At 42.3% G+C, this 21,124-nt stretch overlaps 1 protein-coding gene across 1 annotated transcript in view; it reads right to left on the bottom strand.

Annotated features, from left to right (window-relative positions):
* The window catches only part of LOC125459484 (hatching enzyme 1.2-like), a 133,892-nt gene extending 125,337 nt beyond the window's left edge, over window positions 1-8,555 (bottom strand). The window contains exons 1-2 of the mRNA XM_059651856.1: window positions 8,524-8,555; window positions 3,509-3,550 (exon numbers count right to left, since the gene is read on the bottom strand). The gene's annotated coding sequence lies outside the window, so the exon portion shown is untranslated. The remainder of the gene's footprint in view (window positions 1-3,508; window positions 3,551-8,523) is intronic.
* Between the last annotated feature and the right edge of the window lie 12,569 nt (window positions 8,556-21,124).

The following is a 21,124-nucleotide window of genomic DNA, read 5'->3' as shown; positions in this document are numbered from 1 at the left end:
CAAGGAGGCTTCAAGGTAATTTTGACAAGTGGGTGATTGGGCAAACACATGGTCTTATTCCATACACCACATGAAAAATATTGTATAACAGAAAGTAAGAGCATCATTTAAAAGATGATAAATTGGGAAGTGTGGATGAACAGAAAGAGTCCTTGTATCAGTTAATGAAAATAGACAGGCAGGTGCAGCAAGCAGTTAGGAAAGCAAATGGCATATTGGCCTTGTTTGCAAGGAAATGTGAGTTCAGAAATATGGACATCTCAGTGCAGTTACACAAGCCTTGGCGGGGGCACACCTGAGGAATTGCGAATAGTTTGGTCTTCCCACCCAAGAAAGGATATACTTGCCATTGAGGGAGTGCAGTGGAGGTCATTAGGCTGGTATTAGAAATGGCAGGATTATCCTGTGAGGGAATATTGGTTCAATTGAGCCTATATTCACTAGAATTTAGAAAGGTGACAGTGGATCTGATTTCAATATAGAAAATTCTGACCGGGGCTGGAAAGTCAATATGCAGGGAGGATATTTTCCTTGGTTGGGGAATCTAGAAACAGGGGTCACAGTCTCAGGATAAATCTTCTCTCTCCAGTAAAGTTATAGCAACTGACAAAGACTTTTTGTTTCTTAATCTGTACCATAACATTCACCTTAAAAATCTTTATTAGCCTCAAATTTAGCAAATCCCAGCACTGTCGTTTGTGGATGATGGATCTAGGATGAGCTCCCAAATTACATTATTATCCCATTGCAGATCATCAATCTAATGATAACAAGGTACAGAGCTGGATGAACACAGCAGGCCAAGCAGCATCTTCAGAGAAGAAAACTGACGTTTCGGGCCTAGACCTTTCATTAGAAAATCATTATCTGATACAGGGTCTAGGCCCGAAATATCAGCTTGCTGGCGGTGGTGAAAATGGCGGCTGATGATCTTCTGGATGTGGATGCTGGTGGGATGGTACGTGAGGATGAGGGGAATGCTGTAGCTGTTGCGGGAGGGAAGAGAAGGGGCAAGGGCAGAAATGCGGGAGATGGGTTGGACCTGGTTGAGGGCCCTGTCAACAGTAGAGCTGGGGAATCCTCGACTGAGGAAGAAGGTAGACATTTTGGAGGTTCCCTTATCGAGTTGGCCTCATCTGAACATATGCGACGGAGATGGAGGAACTGAGAAAGTGAATGGAGTCTTTACAAGAAGTGGGGTGTGAGGATGTATAGTCCAGGGTCCCTCCGGGGCACCCTGGTCCACAATTCCTTCACCCTCAACACCTCCCCACAGCCCTACGGCACCTTCCCCTGTAACCGGTGAAGGTGCGACACCTTCCCATTTAACTCCTCCCTTCCCAGTATCCAAGGGCCCAAACATACTTTCCAGGTGTAGCAACACTTCACCTGCACTTTCCATAATCTAGTCTATTGCATTCGCTGCTAAGTTACAATGTGATCTCCTCTACATTGGGGAAATGAAGCTTAGACTTAGCAACCGCTTCGCAGAACATCTATGTTCTGCTTGCAAAAAAGACTCTGAACTACCTGTTGCCTGCCACTTTAATGCACCACCCTGCTGCCTGGCCAACATCTCTGTCTCTGGCTTGCTGCACTGTTCCAGCAAAGCCCAATGCAAGCCGGAGAAACTACACCTCATTTTCCACTTGAGGACCCTACGGCCCTCCAGACTCACTACTGAGTTCAATAATTTCGGGCCTAAACTGTCCCATGTCCCAGCCCCCAATCCCACACACTGGGTCTTGTTAAGGCATAGCCTGCCATTGTACCCTGTTGTTAGTCACTAATAGTCCCCATTAACAACTATTCACCCTCCCAGCCTGATCGTTAGCAACTCCTTTGTCTGTCCAACTGACTTGCTCTCTCTTTGTTGTTTGCTCCCTAATGGTTACTCCCAACCCCACCCTATATATAAAGTGACGTTTTCCCAGCCATCATCAGTTCTGAGGAAAGGTCACCAGACCTGAAATAGTAACTGCTCCTCCTCCTCCTCCCTCCTCCACTCTCCGCACCCCCCCCACCACTACACCCCCCCACCCCCCCCTCACAGATGCTGCAAGACCTGCTCAGCCTCTTCAGCAATTTTGTTTTTGTTCTTGATTTATACCATCTGCAGTTCTTTTGGTTTTTATTTACTGAGAGTTACCATATCAAGTACATTCTCACTGAATGATGAAGACAACTTGATGGGCCAAATAGTCTAATTCTGCTCCTACATCTAATATTATTGAACATTGTTGATTTCTTGCATACTGTTTTCAAGAACAAAGGTAGGCTTTCTAACAGATTCACCTCTGCAATCACACATCTCACAAGCTTGGGGCAGCATGGTGGCTCAGTGGTTAGCACTGCAGCCTCACAGTGCCAGGGACCTGGGTTTGATTCCAGCCTCAGGTAACTGTCTGTGTGGAGTTTGCACATTCTCCCCATGTCTGTGTGGGTTTCCTCTGGGTGCTCTGGTTTCCTCCCACAGTCCAAAGATGTGTAGGCTAGGTGGATCTGCTACACTAAATTGCCCATAGTGTTCAGGGGTGTGTGGGTTATAGGGGGATGGGTCTGGGTGGGATGCTTCAAGGGGCAGTGTGGATTTGTTGGGCCAAAGGGCTTGTTTCCACACTTCAGGTAATCTAATCTAAATCCTCACTGAACACTATAACCTGAACACTATGGGCAGTTTAGCATGGCCAAAGGGCCTGCTCTCCCACTGTAGGGAATCTAGTCTAATCTACACTCTCAAACTGGAGTGTGAAAAGGCAAAAAAATGGTATGTGAAGTTTACTCATGGATTGCCAATGCAGTTGTCAAAAACTTTCCCATGGCCAGAGTAAGCTTCAGGCCCTTGTGGTCAACCTTTATAGTGAATTAAAACTAAGTTACAAAAAAAAGTTAAAATTAAGTCTTTGTTGGATTTGCCACTAATATTTTTCAAACAATAGAAGATAAGTTTAACTGAGATAGGGTCAGTTGTGCTTCTTTATGTGGAAAATATGGTTACACTGTTCTTAAAAAAGGAATAATCAGTTCAGTTTGTGTTACAAAACTCATTTTCTGTTATTAAAATAACTTGATGCAGACAAAAGAGTTAAGAAAGTCATGGCGAGCTATGATGTTATAGCCTTTTGACTAAGGGTAAAATGCATGACTGTTTTAGGGAGAGAGCGTCCAGGGACTTTGGGCATTGGGCAGGGAAAGATAATTACCCTATGCTCAAATTCAAAAATTATAACGTATTGTTTCCTGCTGTTTTCATATACTAGGGTGAGTTCTGTGAGTATAACTCACTTTAATATATTCTATAAAAACCACAATGAGTACTTTTTTAACATAATGGCACAAACCCCTGATGATCTCTTGCAATATGAAATCTACAAACACTGTATTAGACATGGTATTATTCTAAAAAATCTTTCATTCCCTTCTTTATAGTTAGTTTAAACCTGCATTGTGTAGGTGGTTGAATTATATTGTCAAGTTTTTGAAAATACCCGGCTGTGAAATTACTTACAAGATACGAACCTTGCTCTGTGGACATCATTGAACTGTTTACCTGCATCAAAATAATAGTGTTACAAAACTAATGTTCTAAATTTAGGAACTTAAGAGACAACATTGATATTTCATTGATTTCTTACCAAATTTTGACTAGCAAACAAGATACGCATAATTGAGAAGCTCAACATTACGCCTAAGGTAAGGTCCATCTTCTGTTCTTATCTCTCCTACCACCTTTTAGAAATATGCAAAAGGATCAAGATGGAAGATTGTTTTCCAATATGGACTGAAAAATAATTGCTATGAAAAGAAAATTCCAAAACACAAGTGTTAGACTTGTTTCCATAATTGCAATATTCCAATGACACACAATAAAATCAATGGCTTATTTATTCTTTCAAGTTTACAGAAAGAAGCAGGCTATTTTGTGTCCATTTTTCCTACTCTGTTTAATCTCACCCAGTCAATATATGCTTATATTCATTTATCCCCGAAGTATTTTTCTTTCTCTAGTGAAATACATTGTTGTTTTCCTCAGATACTGGTAAGCAAGTTAGTCATTACACTGATCTCCAAGTAAGTAAATTTCTCCTGGTTTATTTAATTGGATTTATTAGTATTTATCTTTAATTGGATATAAGTTTTTCAGTCCCATAAGTGGAAACATGTTTCTACATCTACCGTACTCAATCTATGAAAAATTTTAAAGGGTCTATGGAATTTTGGTTTGGGAATTGAAATTGCTAATTAACTGCTGCTGCATCATGTCCATATTGACAATGGCCAATAAACTGAAACCCTGCCCTAATGCTGCATAAATTGGTGTCCCCACCAACACCACCACCGCTGCCAAATATATTTCTTATCTCCTGGTCCTGATGAGTGTAAGCCAAAAGCCTTCGATTCCTTGTCTCCTTTTAGCAATGTTTAATATTATCAAGCAAATAGTTTTAAACAAACAACATAACTTAGCTGATTATTTTCTTAGTTCAGATCAAAGACTGTTGGTAAAATAGAACTCAAGATCCCTTCCTTTTATAGACAGGGTTAGGGTGTTCAGTCACGCAGCTCATTCTGCAAATAGGACAACCTGATTCCTCTTCATATTTACTCAATTACTTAATCCAGTCATTGGCTCAACTCTTGCTTTATAGACAGTTTTCCCTCTTTGAATCAAACTTTAAAGACATACAAACAAACTTTTAACATAAAATAATGAAAAAGATACAAATTTTTTTCATGTTCTACATCTTTTCTTATAATAGGCCCTTCTATATTTTCTCCTCTTTTAACTAACAAAAAATAAGCTTTATCAATAAATGACCTCAATTGTTTTCAATTTCCCACAACTTCTCATAGTCAGGTTCAGTGTTTTCCAATTATCTCTTTTAATTTCTTTGTGAAACACTCAGGTAACAAATTGATGACTTGCATCAACTCATGAGTGTCTTTGGACTGAGGGAGGAAACACGAGCACTGATGGAAACCCATGCAGACATGGTGAGAATAGGCAAACTCCACACAGACCCACACAATCCCAAGAATTCCTATGGAAATCAAATCAAAGGATTCTACTTCTGTAACAAAGAAGGCAACTCACTACCACCTTCGAAAGGGCAGCTAGGGATGGGCAAGAAATGCTGGTCAGCCAGCAACGCCTACATTCCACAAAATGATCAGAGGAAAAAGAATGCTTTCAGCTGATATATAGGTGGTCTTGCATTTCTGCTATCATTGAATCCTCCATTCTTTGTGTCACTGCTAAATGCCCAATACAGCTATTAAGGCCACTTAGAATGAATGTTTCCCTGGAAATATGAGACTTTGGACATCTGTTCCAGAAACATTCTTCTTTCTGAAAATCTAATGCCAGTTAACATTAGGAGTCTATCCATGCACACAATCCAACAATTTAAAAGCGAGCACTGAGTTGGAATCCCCAATGTATTGTTTTCATCAATCTTGAATATATTCTGTTAAATTCTATTACAAATTCTTGAATATAGAAACTGTCTTGCTTTCCAAATTTATCAAAATCTGACTATATCACAGAACAGACAATTACTTTTTATAAGAGATAGTAGGAACTGCAGGTGCTGGAGAATCTGAGATAACAAGGTGTAGAGCTGAATAAACACAGCAGGCCAAGCTGCATCAAAGGTGCAGGAAGGCTGATGTTTCGGACCTAGACCCTTCATCTGAAATAAATAGGGAAAAATGGGGAGGTGGATCGAAGGTGGATAGAGGAGAAGACAGGTGGAGAGAAAACAGACACGTCAAGGGGGCGGGGATGGAGCCAGTAAAGGTGAGTGTAGGTGGGGAGGTAGGGAGGAGGTAGATCAGTCCAGGAAGGACGGACAGGTCAAGGGGGCAGGATGAGGTTAGTAGGTAGGAAATGGAGGAGAAGCTTGAGATGGGAGGAGGGGATAGGTGAGAGGAAGAACAGGTTAGGGAGGCGGGGACAAGCTGGTTTTGGGATGCAGTAGGGGGAGGGGAGATTTTGCAGTTTGTGAAACCCACATTGATATCATTAGGCTGCAGGGTTCCCAAGCGGAATGAGTTGCTGTTCCTGCAACCTTCAGGTGGCATCATTGCGGCACTGCAGGAGGCCCAGGATGGACATGTCATCTGAGGAATGGGAGGGAGAGTTGAAATGGTTCATGACTGGGAGGTGCAGCTGTTTACTGCGAACCGAGCGTAGGTGTTCTGCAAAGCAGTCCCAAAGCCTCTGCTTGGTTTCCCCAATGTAGAGAAGGCCACAATGGGTACAGCAGATGCAGTATACCACATTAGCAGATGTACAGGTGAACATCTGCTTGATGTGGAAAGCCTTCTTCGGGCATGGGATGGGGGTGAGGGAGGAGTTGTGGGGGCACGTGTAGCACTTCCCACAGTTGCAGGGAAAAGTGCCGGGTGTGGTGTGGCTGGAGGGGAGTGTGGAGCGGACAAGAGTCACAGAGAGTGGTCCCTCCGGAAAGCAGACAAGCGTGGGGAGGAAAAAAATGTCTTTGGTGGATTGCAGATGGCAGAAGTGTCAGAGGATGATGTGTTGGATCCGGAGGTTGGTGGGATGGTACGTGATGATGAGGGGCATTCTTTTTTGGTTGTTACAGGGTGTGAGGGATGCATTGGGATCACGGAGACACGGTCAAGGACATTCTCGACCACTGCGGGGGGGGGGGGGGGGGGGAGAAGAAGAAGACTTTCCACATCAAGCTGATGTTCACCTGCACATCTGCCAATGTGGAATACTGCATCTGCTGTACCCGTGGTGGCCTCCTCTATATCAGGGAAACCAAGCGGAAGCTTGGAGACCACTTTGCAGAACACCTACGCTCAGTTAGCAATAAACAGCTACACTTCCCAGTCGTGAACCATTTCAATTCCCCACCCCCCCCCCGCCCCCAATTCCTCAGATGACAAGTCCGTCTTGGCCACCTGTAGTGCCACAACAATGCCACCTGAAGGTTGCAGAACAGCAACTCATATTCTGCTTGGGAACCCTGCAGCCTAATGGTATCAATGTGGATTTCACAAGCTTCAAAATCTCCCCTCCCCCTACCGCATCCCAAAACTAGCCCAGCTCGTCCCTGCCTCCCGAACCTGTTCTTCCTCTCACCTATCCTCTCCCCCATTTCTGACCTACTAACCTCATCCCGCTCCCTTGACCTGTCCGTCCTCCCTGGACTGACCTACCTCCTCCCTACCTCCCCACCTACACTCACCTTTACTGGCTCCATCCCCGCCTCTTTGACTTGTCTGTCTCCTCTCCACCTATCTTCTCCTCTATCCATCTTCGATCCACCTCCTCCTCTTTCCCTATTTATTTCAGAACCCCCTTCCCTGCCCCCACTTCTGATGAAGGATCTAGGCCCAAAACATCAGCCTTCCTGCTCCGATGATGCTGCCTGGCCTGCTGTGTTCATCCAGCTCTACACCTTATTACTTTTTATAAATTTTGTTTGATAACATTTCGGCATTTTCGGCACAACATTGTGGGCTGAAGGGCCTGTTCTGTGCTGTACTGTTCTATGTTCTAACATTAATAGATTATCCAAGGTGTCCTTCGTGTCCAATTCTTCAGGGTCAAGGTTTGAGTACTTTATGCCTGACCATCCTTCTATTTGGAAGCAACACTGCCAAAACCATATTGTGTTACTTCCTTTGATCAGGATGTAACTACTTTGATATTTCCACTTCATTTTTCTATTGATCATAAGATTCAACTTCACAAAACATCAAGGGGCAATCACGCCCCAATTCCTTAGACTTGGTTTCAGCCATTCTTCTCAAAAGTAACTCAAATTTATAACCTTTCTACTGTAAAGAAAAAAACAACTATCATTTTTAGGCAACCATCACTTGATGTCAATATTAATTCGGATCTAAGTCTGATGAAATAACTCAAGACACTTTCTCCTTGTGAATTGTGTTTACTCTATCTAAAGTTCATTCCACATTCATTACCACTTGTGCACTCTCACTTAGTTAATCAACTGGTGTCAGCAGTTTAACTCGTTATTTCTAACACAAACGAATTCTATTCCATTAGAAATGAATGCCATACTCCATTAACATTTTACTGTTTTGTTAAATTATTTTGCTTACGATTGATTTGTTTACCGCACCCAACACCCCTTATTTCCCTAAAATGTACCAGCCAACACCGGAATATATTGAAATTCACTTGCTATATATGTTCCATACATTTGTTAAACGTATTCTTGTATTGAAATCCAGCTCCGAATTTGCCTTACTCGGATTTATTTGCATTTGTAAATGGTGATCACGTACAACTTCGTTGCCAGGTTGCAGACACGATGCTATGTATTACTACTTTTCCTTTGATTCCACATACACCGATCCTACCCCTGGGCCGACAGTGCCGGCCTTACGATTGTGTGTGTGAGCTCTGAGACCACAGAGGGCTCCAACACAATGTATCTCAGACAATTTCTTAAATCTCCAACAGCTGCCTCGAAAACCATTAACGCCGCCTTCCACTGAATTTCAGAATAATCTCTTTACCTCTGATGGAGCTGCAATTTCCGTTAGTTACAGGATCGTTCCCGCCTCTGCCGCGCGCTCCCTACAGCCGCGCACTCCCCGCCCCCCGCTGCCTTGGCCGCCTTTCTTGGCCTGAACAATCTGCCTGCTTACTTCTCTGCCAAACAATATCTCCTTCTTCACCCACCCCTTCTCAAGTTGCACCTGCGAATACGCTGTACTCTTGCTCCTTTTCCTCAACTCTTCTCCTGTACCCTCCACTTATATCTTACATCCCTGTCACTCTCCTCCTGCCGACCAGACACTCTGGCACCCTGACTTCTACCAGTTCACCTTTTCTGCTAACCCTCCTATCACATTGTCTCCCTCCCCATCATGTTCACTCACTGATCATAGACTCCTACTTCCTTGTCCATCTCAATTTTTCACTCTGCACCTTTCCTTTTCTCACCTCCATCCATTTAATTAATCTTTGCACTCTACTGACTGTTCTACTCTTATTTCCCCCCCCTTTTACACTGCACCATTCCGTTTCTACACTCTCTAAATTCCTTTGGACAATTACTACTGATTGATGTTTTACAACACTACCAAGCAGCATATTTCAGATCAAAATAATTAACTGTCTAAAAACGGAATTCAACATGCCACTTTTGTGCCAATTACTCTAAATCTGTGTTTCATTACAGTCCCTTCTGTCTTTGGAAAGAGTTTGTCCTCATTTGGATCTCTGATTAATCATCAACTGTATTGATGAGATTGAATTTCAATCCTGGTTCCGTGAACTGTGTCCAGGTAATTCCAGGGCCAATTGTGCTAGTTAGGATGCTGACATAATTATTTTTGGCAGTCCACACACATCAGTAACAGCCATGTTGGACATTCATAGAACATAGAACAATACAGCACAGAACAGGCCCTTCAGCCCACGATGTTGTGCCGACCATTGATCCTCATGTATGCACTCTCAAATTTCTGTGACCATATGCACGTCCAGCAGTCTCTTAAATGTCCCCAATGACCTTGCTTCCACAACTCCTGCTGGCAACGCATTCCATGCTCTCACAACTCTCTGTGTAAAGAACCCGCCTCTGACATCCCCTCTATACTTTCCTCCAACCAGCTTAAAACTATGACCCCTCGTGTTAGCCTTTTCTGCCCTGGGAAATAGTCTCTGGCTATCAACTCTATCTATGCCTCTCATTATCTTGTATACCTCAATTAGGTCCCCACTCCTCCTCCTTTTCTCCAATGAAAAGAGTCCGAATTCAGTCAACCTCTCTTCATAAGATAAGCCCTCCAGTCCAGGCAGCATCCTGGTAAACCTCCTCTGAACCCTCTCCAAAGCATCCACATCTTTTCTACAATAGGGCGACCAGAACTGGACGCAGTATTCCAAGTGCAGTCTAACCAAAGTTTTATAGAGCTGCAACAAGATCTCACGACTCTTAAACTCAATCCCCCTGTTAATGAAAGCCAAAACACCATATGCTTTCTTAACAACCTGTCCACTTGGGTGGCCATTTTAAGGGATCTATGTATCTGCACACCAAGATCCCTCTGTTCCTCCACACTGCCAAGAATCCTATCCTTAATTCTGTACTCAGCTTTCAAATTCGACCTTCCAAAATGCATCACCTCGCATTTATCCAGGTTGAACTCCATCTGCCACCTCTCAGCCCATCTCTGCATCCTGTCAATGTCCCGCTGCAGCCTACAACAGCCCTCTACACTGTCAACGACACCTCCAACCTTCGAGTCGTCTGCAAACTTGCTGACCCATCCTTCAATCCCCACATCAAAGTCATTAATAAAAATTACAAACAGTAGAGGCCCAAGGACAGAGCCCTGTGGAACACCACTCACCACTGACTTCCAGGCAGAATATTTTCCTTCTACTACCACTCGCTGTCTTCTGTTGGCCAGCCAATTCTGTATCCAGACAGCTAAGTTCCCCTGTATCCCATTCCTCCTGACCTTCTGAATGAGCCTACCATGGGGAACCTTATCAAATGCCTTACTGAAGTCCATATACACCACATCACAGCTCGACCCTCATCAACTTTTCTAGTCACATCCTCAAAGAACTCGATAAGGTTTGTGAGGCATGACCTGCCCCCCTCAAAGCCGTGTTGACTGCATTTAATCAAGCCATGCTCTTCCAGATGGTCATAAATCCTATCCCTCAGAATCCTTTCTAACACCTTGCAGACGGCAGATGTGAGACTTACTGGTCTGTAATTGCCGGGGATTTCCCTATTTCCTTTCTTGAAGAGAGAAATTACATTTGCCTCTCTCCAGTCCTCAGGAATGACTCCAGTGGAGAGTGAGGATGCAAAGATCTTCGCAAGTGGTAAAGCAATTGTATTTCTTGTTTCCCAAAGCAGCCGAGGACAAATCTGGTCCGGGCCTGGCAATTTGTCAATCTTAATGTTTGACAAGATTTTCAGCACATCAGCTTCCTCTATCTCTATCCATTCCAGCATGCACACCTGCTCTTCAAAGGTTTCATTCACTTCAAAGTTCATTTCTTTCGTAAAGACAGAAGCAAAAAACTCATTTAGGGCTTCCCCTACCTCCTCAGACTCCACACACAAGTTCCCTATGCTATCCCTGATCGGCCCTACTCTTTCTTTAACGATTCTCTTATTTCTCACATAAGTGTAAAATGCCTTTGTGTTCTCCCTAATCCGTTCTGCCAAGCCTTTCTTGTGCCCCCTCCTGGCTCTCCTCAGACCATTTTTGAGCTCTTTCCTCATTATTCTTGTTGCAAATCATCTCCACATGAGCAGAAATTTCTGGAGAAACTTGGCAGATCAGGCAGAATCTGATGAAACAGAAACATTTATATCCTTCACTTATCGAGATGAGTCATAGGGGACATGAACCAGTAACTTTGTTTCTGCCTCCATAGATGCTGCCAGACCTGCTAAATTTCTCCAGCACTTCCTGTTTTAATTTCAGGTCTTCAGAATCTGTACTGTACTGCTTTTGTTTCACCTTCTATATGAAGTCAAGATTGCCAGACATCACAACAAATGCCCATTATCCAAGGCTTTGCTGTGGGCTACAACACATTTAATCCAAAATGATGTGTCAGCTAATGCATTATCTTTGATGCATAGTCCAAGTTTCTGGTAGTTATCATGTAATCCACTAATTTGGTGCACTACCTCTTCCATTTAAGATTTTCCACTAACTTCATTCTCAACTGGCAGGGCACCACCACTCACCAAAATTGTATGATATTGATTGATTCCCCAGTTGCTCCAAGCACTTTACACAAGGAGTGAATCATGAAGAATGTGAGGATCCTTGAGAGAAGACAGAAGAAATTTATTTTAGGAATGAGGGATTTTGGTTACAACATCAGATTGCAGAAATTTTCTGCAATGTACGTGGAAGAATTAATAAGAATTGGCTATAGGAATGCACTCAACTATTTGGCTGATTCATGATAAATCAATTGATCAGTGATAAAATTGATCATAATGGGATACTATTTCTATGTCTTTGGTTGTGGTTGTAGCAGACATTATGTGGAGATGCAGGTGTTGGACTGGAGTTGAAAAAGTTAGAAGTCAAACAACACCATGTTACAGTTTAGGGTGGAACCTAGAGAAGTGCAGCACCATGAGGTTATCATGGGCTTACAGTAGAGTGAGTGAAGATACCAGCAGCGATCCCGATGAGACAACCAACGAAACAGAACAGTTGAGAGATCTGTGGTGCAGCAACAGAAGCAAGAATTGAACTGGACCCTTCCAGAAGGCCACTGCCTGAAGCTCAACATGTTTGCTCAAGCCATCAGAGACAGCTCTAGCTTTCACCCTAAACATGTTAAAGAAGCCATTGCCTAGGGACAGCTCTGCACATACACAGGATCTGCTCAGATGAGGAGGTATGCAATGAACACCTGAAGATTTTGATAGGCATCCTCATAAGAATGGGATATAATGCTCAACTCATCAATCACCACTTCCAATGTACCAGTGAAAAACCGCAATGACCTCTTCAGAAGACAGACATAAGATATGACTGATAGAGTACCCTTCATCATCTAGTACTTCCCTGGAGTGGTGAGACTGTCATGATTTTTGCAGCCTTCAAGATGTCATTGATGACCAGCATCTGGCCAAAGTCATCCCTATGACTCCACTTCTTGCCTTCAAAAGTTGCTAAAACTTAAACAAACCATTATTCGCAGCAAACTATCCAGCCTTCAAGGAGAACATCAACCACATCACACTAGCCTGCCATGGCAACCTCGGCAAGACATGTCAGATCATCGGCTTGGATGCTACTATCATGTGGGAACACCACCCACCACATACACAGCAGATACTCATGTGACTTGGTCAGTATCATCTATTTCTTTTGCTGCAGGCAAGGATGCCCTGAGGCATGGTATATTGGCAAGACCATGCAGACGCTACAACAACGGATGAATGGACACGGTATAACAATTGCCATACAGGGATGTTCCCTCCCAGTCAGGGAACACTTCAGTGGTTAAGAACATTCAGCTTCCAATCATTGGGTCAGTGTCCTCCACGGCGGCCTTTGAGATACACAATGCCAAGCAGAAACTGATAGCCAAATTCCATATCCATGAAGACGGCCTCAACTGTGATCTTGGGTTCATGTCGTGCAACATGTGACCCCAGCACATTTTTGTTAGAGATAGAACAGTCTTTATTATCATCTTTGTCACCATCACCTGGATAAATTTTTATGATCTCTCTGCCTTCATTTGTTTGTACAGTTTTGGATTACATGTTATTTTGGTTAGACTCTCAGCATGTGACTCTTATCCTAATATATTATTCTAGTCATTTGGTTGTCTCCAGCATGACCTTATTTTTAATGTTTTGTAATTATCTGTCTGCCTCATTCAATTGGATTAAAGGCGATCCCTTTGCTTCTTATTCAGCTGTTGAAACTTTACTTACACTAACACTTCAGATCACCTGCAAGAGAATTGCTTTTTGGCACTCTACTCATAACATTTGTATGATCTCTCTCTCTGCCCATATGTTCTGTGTGCTTCTCTCTCACATCACCTGATGAAGGGACTACACTTCAAAAGCCTGTGATTTCAAATAAACCTGTTGGACTAAAACCTGGTGTCTTGTGACTTATGCCATTGAGGATATTGGTTAGGGCACTTTTGGAATACAGTGTTCAGTTCTGGTCTCCCTGCTATAGGAAAAATGCTGTTAAACTTGAATGGGGTGCAGAAACTATTTACAAGGATGTTGCCGGGGTTGAAAGGTTTTAACTATGGGCAGAGGGTGAATAGACTGAGGGGGTGAGGTTTAAAAAATCATGAGGCCATGAATAGGGTGAATAGCCATGGTCTTTTTCCCAGGGTAGGGGTGTCCAAAACTGGAGGTTTAATGCGAGACTGGAAAGATATAAAAGGAAGCGAATGGCAATTTTTTTTCACACAGAGGGTGGTGTATGTATGGGATGAGCTGCCAGAGGAAGTGGCGGAGGCTGGTACAGTTACAACTTTTAAAAGGTATCTGAATGGGTACATGAATAGCAAGGGATTAGAGGGGTATAACCAAATGCTGGCAAATGGGATTATATTAATTTAGGATACCTGATCAGCATTGATGAGCTGGAGTTAAGGGTCTGCTTCCGTGCTGTACAATTCTATGTCTCTAAGATGGATCATATCAAATTCATTGCAAGGCAACTTGTCACCCTGACACAAATTAAACAACTGTTTCTGTAGCTTGATTTTGAACAAGGATGTGTGGTTATATTTAGAAAAATAAAATGTGTGACTTTGGGAAAGTTCAGTGCAGTTGACAATTGTAACGAACTTTGACAAAAACTTCAGTCAAAGACTCCTGAGGAGTCTGAGTGAAGAAGACCTGTGCATTGAGAGAAATGGAAGAAGAAAAAGGCAGCTGTTAATGTGTGCCAAACATCTGCCTAGTTTGGACAGTACCAGTTACATTTTTAAATTATACATTTGTTTATGTAGAGGACAAGTTATCACGACAAGCATACATGTTCAAATAAATATTCCTCAGATTAGAATGATTGATCTTCGGGTAAACTGCAGTTAATAAGAGCTTTAAATTGTGTGGTATTCAGATGCTGGAACTGGCCTTGATTAATGTTAAAGATTATGGAAATATTATTGTTAGGTAGGTTGCTTTCTTACATTGTTCCTCCAAGAGATTGAATGCATGGAACATTAACTACAACCTTTTAATTGCATATCATCTTTCATGATGTCTTAAAAGTAAAAACATTGTTAAACGTACCAATATTAAAGTAACATTTTATTAACAAATAATTTCATTACAAATATCACAAAATATTTATCTGTAGTGCAACAAGTAAACAATGGAGCCAGGAAATTGGCTGCTGTAAACTAAGAACATGTATTTGATTTAAAAACACAGAAACATTGGAGCCATCATCATGTTCAATTCAGGGCGAAAGCCGTTCAGAAAATAATACCCCAATAGTTGCTAAATTGAAATAACAATTTATTATATTTTTAAATATTAAAGTTGCACCCTTCTTGAACACAAGGAGGGGCAGGGGTTGGGTGTATTTGGTGAGCCTGAGGTGTGCTGGTCTTGGTTCATTATAATGGAGCCAGCGAGATGCAACAGCCTATCAGCTAAGAGGCTGGATTTAGTGGGTGCCACTCAGGCACTTTATCCTGAGATTGGGCATTACTGGAAATAGTGAAGAATTGACAGATAAAGACCAGGGAGAGTAACAAGCTCCTATCTGGGATAGTGGGGATATAGAAAACCTACTGGCATCAAAAAATGTGGCTACATTGTCAAATTAGTAGGCCTTTATATTAAAAAAACACCTTGTACCTTCAAATACAATTACAGTGTAGATAAATGAATGAAAATACCAAACAGCTGCAAAATATTTTTATCTCCTTGTTTAAGGAGATCTAGGCATCAGGTTTACTACCCAACATCCAAAGTTTCAGGCGAATTGGGCATTCTTGCCCTACTGATGAAGTGGGTTAATTGCTCTGCTGAAATAGGAGAATATACAAATATGCGCCCACCAGTTCATCTTCACTGACGCTTTAGAATGTTTGCAAATATTTTGTTGCTCAATATGCAAAATGCATGGATTTAGTTCTTCTAGATTCCAGAAGCAGAGAAACATCAGCAATGAAGTCCTGCAGAGATCGTCCATACTATTAGGATGATGCATGGTACAAACGTATTGCAATTCCAATAACTCCCCTCACTTCGGAATACAGGAACCTTGGGAGGATTTTTATCTGCATAAAAAACAAATGATCTAAAACTTCCAAATACCAATGAGATGAAAAGTGAATATCTAAAATCTGAAACAAAAGAACAATTGCTTGGAAAAAATACAGGGTGATCAAAAACTAAAAATCATATTTTCTCTTTTATTGATCCATATCTGTCTGTATCTCTGTCAACACACTTTATACTTACAAGCAATGCTTGTTTTAAGAACAAACAGTTGAAATTTGTAATCAGTTCAGTACAGGGGGAAGAATTGCAAAACAAGGATAATACAATGGACATAATGTATGTGTTTTAATACAACCTTAATCAATAAACTTTGTACGGAATGAGGTATGTCTTTTCTTAGACTGCAGTGTGGATCCCAATCAAATAATTCAGCAGCAAGTTTTGTCAATATTAACATAAAGCAAGCTACTTCTTCTCCAACATTTCACATGAAATAACCACAACATCTCACACACGTACAATTTCATACAGGTAAAAATTGTACACTTCTAAAGATTACAGTTAACACCGGTTCTGGTTTATGCTGTCCAGTCTTTCACATGGCAGATATGTTTTTTCTTTAATGGTTTTGACAACTTCAAGTTGAAGTGAGTGTCTTATAAAATAAAAGATTCAAAGAAAGCTGTGAGCTTTCCTATAGTCAAGTTTCTGGGAGCTTCGTTTTCGGATGAACTTTGGAACAAGAATACAGATTAGGTACTTGGCTGTTTGAGGTCTGACTGCTGGATTGTGGAGTATACAAATGAAATAGTAGAAATACTAGAAATAATTTGGTAATTTAAAGATAAAAGCAGGGAGGAACATAAAACAGCTACTGCCTAGGAAAAGATACTGAGAAAATTATCAGAATATAACAGCTGGTCCCAGGTCCTGATGCACTTCATTCTAGGGTTTTAAAAATGTGGCTGCTGAAATAGTAATGTATTAGTTTAATTTCCAAAATTTCCTAGTTTCTGAAAAGTCTCATCGGATTGGAAAATTGTGAATGTGACCCTATGTTCAAAAAAAAAAGGGAGAACACAAAAAAAAAATGAAACAAGTCAGTTGGCTTAACATATGTCATAGGGAAAATGTTGGCTTCTTTTAATAAAGAGAATACAGTATAGAGTCCAGATCTTTTTATTTTTAGATTTTTAATTATAATCTGTAATGGTAGAAGTTTTGTTTAAAACTAAATGAAGATTATGGAAAGGATTGCTGTTTTTTTTCAAAGCAATTTACCAACACTCATACTAATATACTAACATTTGTTCAAGCAGTGGGGAAAGGTGACAAAAGACAGGTTTGGCTTTACAAATTGAATTTCACCCAGTAAAAGTTGCTGGTTGGTCGGTGGAGTGGTGACCAATTATCGAGGACAAAGGCCTCGTTTGTGTTTTAAAAATATACTTTATTTATATATTTAAAAAATCACTCATATATACAGAGTCAGTGAGAACTGCCAATGCTGGAGTCAGAGATAACAGAGTGTGGAGCTGGAGGAATACAGCAGGCCAGTCAGCATCAGAGGAGCAGGAAAGCTGATGTTTCGGGTCGGGATCATTCTTCTGACCCTTCTGAAGAAGGGTCCTGACCCAAAATGTCACCTTTCCTGCTACTGTGTATATATACACATTGTCACAAAATCAGTTCAGTTCTGAACAGTTTCATATCAAGTAAATAAATAAAACATCGGGCTTTGAATCTATCCAAAGACCTCTCTTACATATACAATACCAATATTTACATATCTTTGAGGCAGTAGAAGGGTCAATAACTGAATGGACCCCAATTTCCCTTCAGCGCGAAGACCTCAGACAAGGGCCTTTCCTTTCTGCGTCTTGGCAGCAACTGCCCAAGCTGTAGTGCATTCCTCAGCATGTAGTCCTGGATCTTGCGTGTGCCAGCCTACACCACTCAGTCAGGGTCAACTCTTTGTTCTGGAAGACCAACAAGTTTCAGACAGATCAAAGAACATCTTTCACCGAGTTGATGGTCCTCCAGGCATAGTTGATGTTTGTCTCGGTGTGCGTCCCAGGAAACAGACTGTAGAGCAGAGACCCGCGTCATGGGCCTGCTTAGAAGAAATCTCCACATGAGCCACTTTCTCCCAAACTTCCTTTGCAAAGGCACATTCCAGAAGATGTGTGACAGTCTCATCACCCTCACAGCTGCTTTGAGGACAATGTTCGGTGGTGCACACTGACTAGGCACACAAAGGATCTCACAGGTGGTGCCCTTCTCACCACCAGCCAAACAATGGTGCTTGTTAGAAAGTTCTGGTGATAAGGCGTTCTACCAAATGACTTTGACAGTTTGCTCAGGGACCCATGTGACAAGATCCACCCTCCTTTTCCCTCAGGGTCTCAAGGATAGTGTGTGCAGACCATTTCCTGATGGGCTGGTGGTCAAAGGTGTTTTTCTTTGCAAATTTCTTGATGAAGGACAGGTGATACGGAACAGTCCAACTACTTGGAACATGGAACAGCGAGGCCAGTCCCATCCTTCGCAACACTTGCAACAGTTAGAAGCTCAGTACATAGTGACACTTGGTGTTTGCGTAATAAATGTCAATGCACAGCTTGACGCAGCTGCACATGTAGGTGGCTATTAGGTTGAGGGTATCATTGGGTATGTTCATCCTCCCACTTTGTATATGGAGTTCCTACAGACCCGGTTAATCTTCGGCTTCCAAATGAAATTGAAGATGGCTCAGATGACTGATGCAGTGTAGTATCGAGGAATAGAAAGACCTGTGCCATATACAACAAGAGTTCTTCACACCTGACGACCAGGTTTTTACTCCCAATGGAGAGGGAGTTGTGTTCTCAAAAGACCAATTTCTGCTTCACTTTAGCGATGCACCCCTCCCAAGATTTTATGCACTTCCTGGACCCTCTGAATCACGGTCCCAGCACCATTAGGTAATCTGTCCTGACAGTGGAATAAGGGATTCCCAAAGAACATGGTCTTGCTCTTACCTCAATTCACCTTGGCACCTAAAGCAAGTTTGAACTGGTTGCAGATGCTCATGAGTCCGTGCACTGACAGCATATCCCAGCAGAAAACAATGGTATCATCTATGTACAGGGAGGCTTTGTGCTACTGACCTCTGCTGCATGGAACAGTCACCACTCTCAGGCTTGCATCCTTCCTGATGGACTCAGCAAAGGACTTTATACAACACACAAACCAGGCAAGAGAAAGTGAGAAGCCCTGCCTGAGTCCAGATCTGATGGGGAAGCTTTCTGATTTCCACTCATTGACTGAGACTGCACTAACAATGTTGGTTTAGAGCTGTTGTATCCAATTGCAGGTTCCTTCCCCTAAGCCTATTTTGGACAGCACATCCCACATGTATGTGTGTGATATCCTGTCAAAGGCCTTCTCCTGGACCAGGCTGATGAGGCAGGCATCCACACCGCTGTCAGGCACATAGGAAATAATATTCCTGAGGAGTGTGAGGATCTCAGGGATTGTTCTGACTGGAACAGCACAGGTTTAATTGAGGTGGATCACTGATCCCAGAGCAGACCTAATCCTGTTGGCGATGACCTTAGACAGGATTTTGTAGTCTGCATTCAGCAAGGATATCACCAATTTCTAATTTCCTCCATCTCCCCCTTCTGCTCGTAGATGAGGGTGATGATACTTGTCGTGGGATTCACACGTGGAATCTGCCAGAGGCATACTGTCATACACCTCCAGCAGGTCCGAGCTAACCAATTCCCACAGAGCTGTCACTTCCGGGAGTTTTCTAAGATCCTGAGGGCCTTGGCCAGCTCATTCAGAAATAATTAGTGGTCCAGCCTCTCCCAAGTACTGTCATCTATGACCTCCATGAAAGACAACAGGAATGACTGGATGGCCGTTCTGTCTGTGGGCTTCATGTCATTCAGTCTGACATAAAAGGGTTTGCTGATCCTCAGGGCGTCAGACTGAGATGATGTCACTGAGCCATCTTCTTCCTTTAAGCTGCTGAGCTCAGAGCTCTCCCTATGCATCTTCTAGAAGAACATGAGCATGTCTCATCTGTCTCCGTGATGCAGACCCTGGACTGGAAGCCTCTGAGGCAAACAGCGAAGCTCGCTGGCTCTTCACCGCCTGGTGTTCCTCTATAACATCAACCCCATATTCTGTAGCAGGAGTAGGTTCTGCATGCTTTTCTGGAGTTTGGGTAGTTTTGCCCACCTCTCTCAAATCTTCTGAACACCTTGGAGGATGAAGAACCTCTTGATGTTCCCTTAGACTGTTTCCCACTGGACCCCTGGAGACTTAGAGGGCTTCTTGGTTCTCCAATCCTGTGTAATTAGAGACTACTAATTTGAGATACATTATTATCATGTTGTTAGCTTTATGTCCAAAGTTTCCAAGAGATCATGAACAGTTTAGATATAAAACACAATGTTAACTGTGTATCATCTGCAAACAAAGCATTTGCATTTGGAAAAGAATGGATTTATTCGGGACAGTCAGGTCATTTTTGTGCAGGAGAGGTCCTTTGTCACAAGCTTTGACTGATTTTTTGAGGAAGTGACAAAGATAATTGAAGGTGGCAGAGCAGCAGATGTTGTCCAAATGGACTTTATTAAAGCATTTGACAAGGTCCCTCAAGGCAGGCTGGTTCAAAAGATTAAGTCATATGGGATGAGTTAGTAAGTTAGATACAAAATTGGCTTTGTTGTAGAATACAGGGGGTAGTTGTGGAAGGGTGTTTTTCTGACCAGAGATCTATGATCAGTAGTGTTCCTCAAGGAACAGTGCTGGGACCTGCGTTGTTCCCTGGTTATTTGTAATATGATTTCAATGATAGTCATGTGGTCTGATTTGTAAGTTTGCAGAAGACATGAAAATTGGTGGAGTTATGAATAGTATGGAATGTTGTCAAAAGATACAGCAGGATATAGATCAGTTGGAAATTTGGCCAAAGAAATGCCAGAGAGAGTCCAATTCTTTAAAAGTGTGCAGTGATGTGTTTTGGGAGGTCAAATGCAAGATGAAGGTATCTAATAAGTGGCAGGATTCTTAGGAACATTCATATACACAGGGATCTTGGGGTTTGAGTCCATTGCTCCATGAATGTGACAACCTAAGTGGACAGGGTGGTAAAGAAGGCATATGGCATGTTTGCCTTCATCAGTTAAAGTGCTGATTAAAATAAGTTGAGAAGTCATGTTGCAGTTGAATAAAACTTTAGTTAAGCCACATTTGGAGTAATGTGTGCAGTTCTGGTCACCACACCACAGGAAGGATGTCGGGGCTTCGGAGAGGTTGCACAAGATGCTGCCTGGATTGGAGTGTATTAGCTATAAGAGAAGGTTGGACAATTTTGGATTGTTTTCACTAAAGCATCAGAG

This window comes from Stegostoma tigrinum, chromosome 17 (assembly GCF_030684315.1).
Source record: "Stegostoma tigrinum isolate sSteTig4 chromosome 17, sSteTig4.hap1, whole genome shotgun sequence".
NCBI classification, from domain to species: domain Eukaryota; kingdom Metazoa; phylum Chordata; class Chondrichthyes; order Orectolobiformes; family Stegostomatidae; genus Stegostoma; species Stegostoma tigrinum.
Note: the sequence above shows the minus strand (reverse complement) of the source record. Positions and strands in the feature narration are given on the sequence as shown.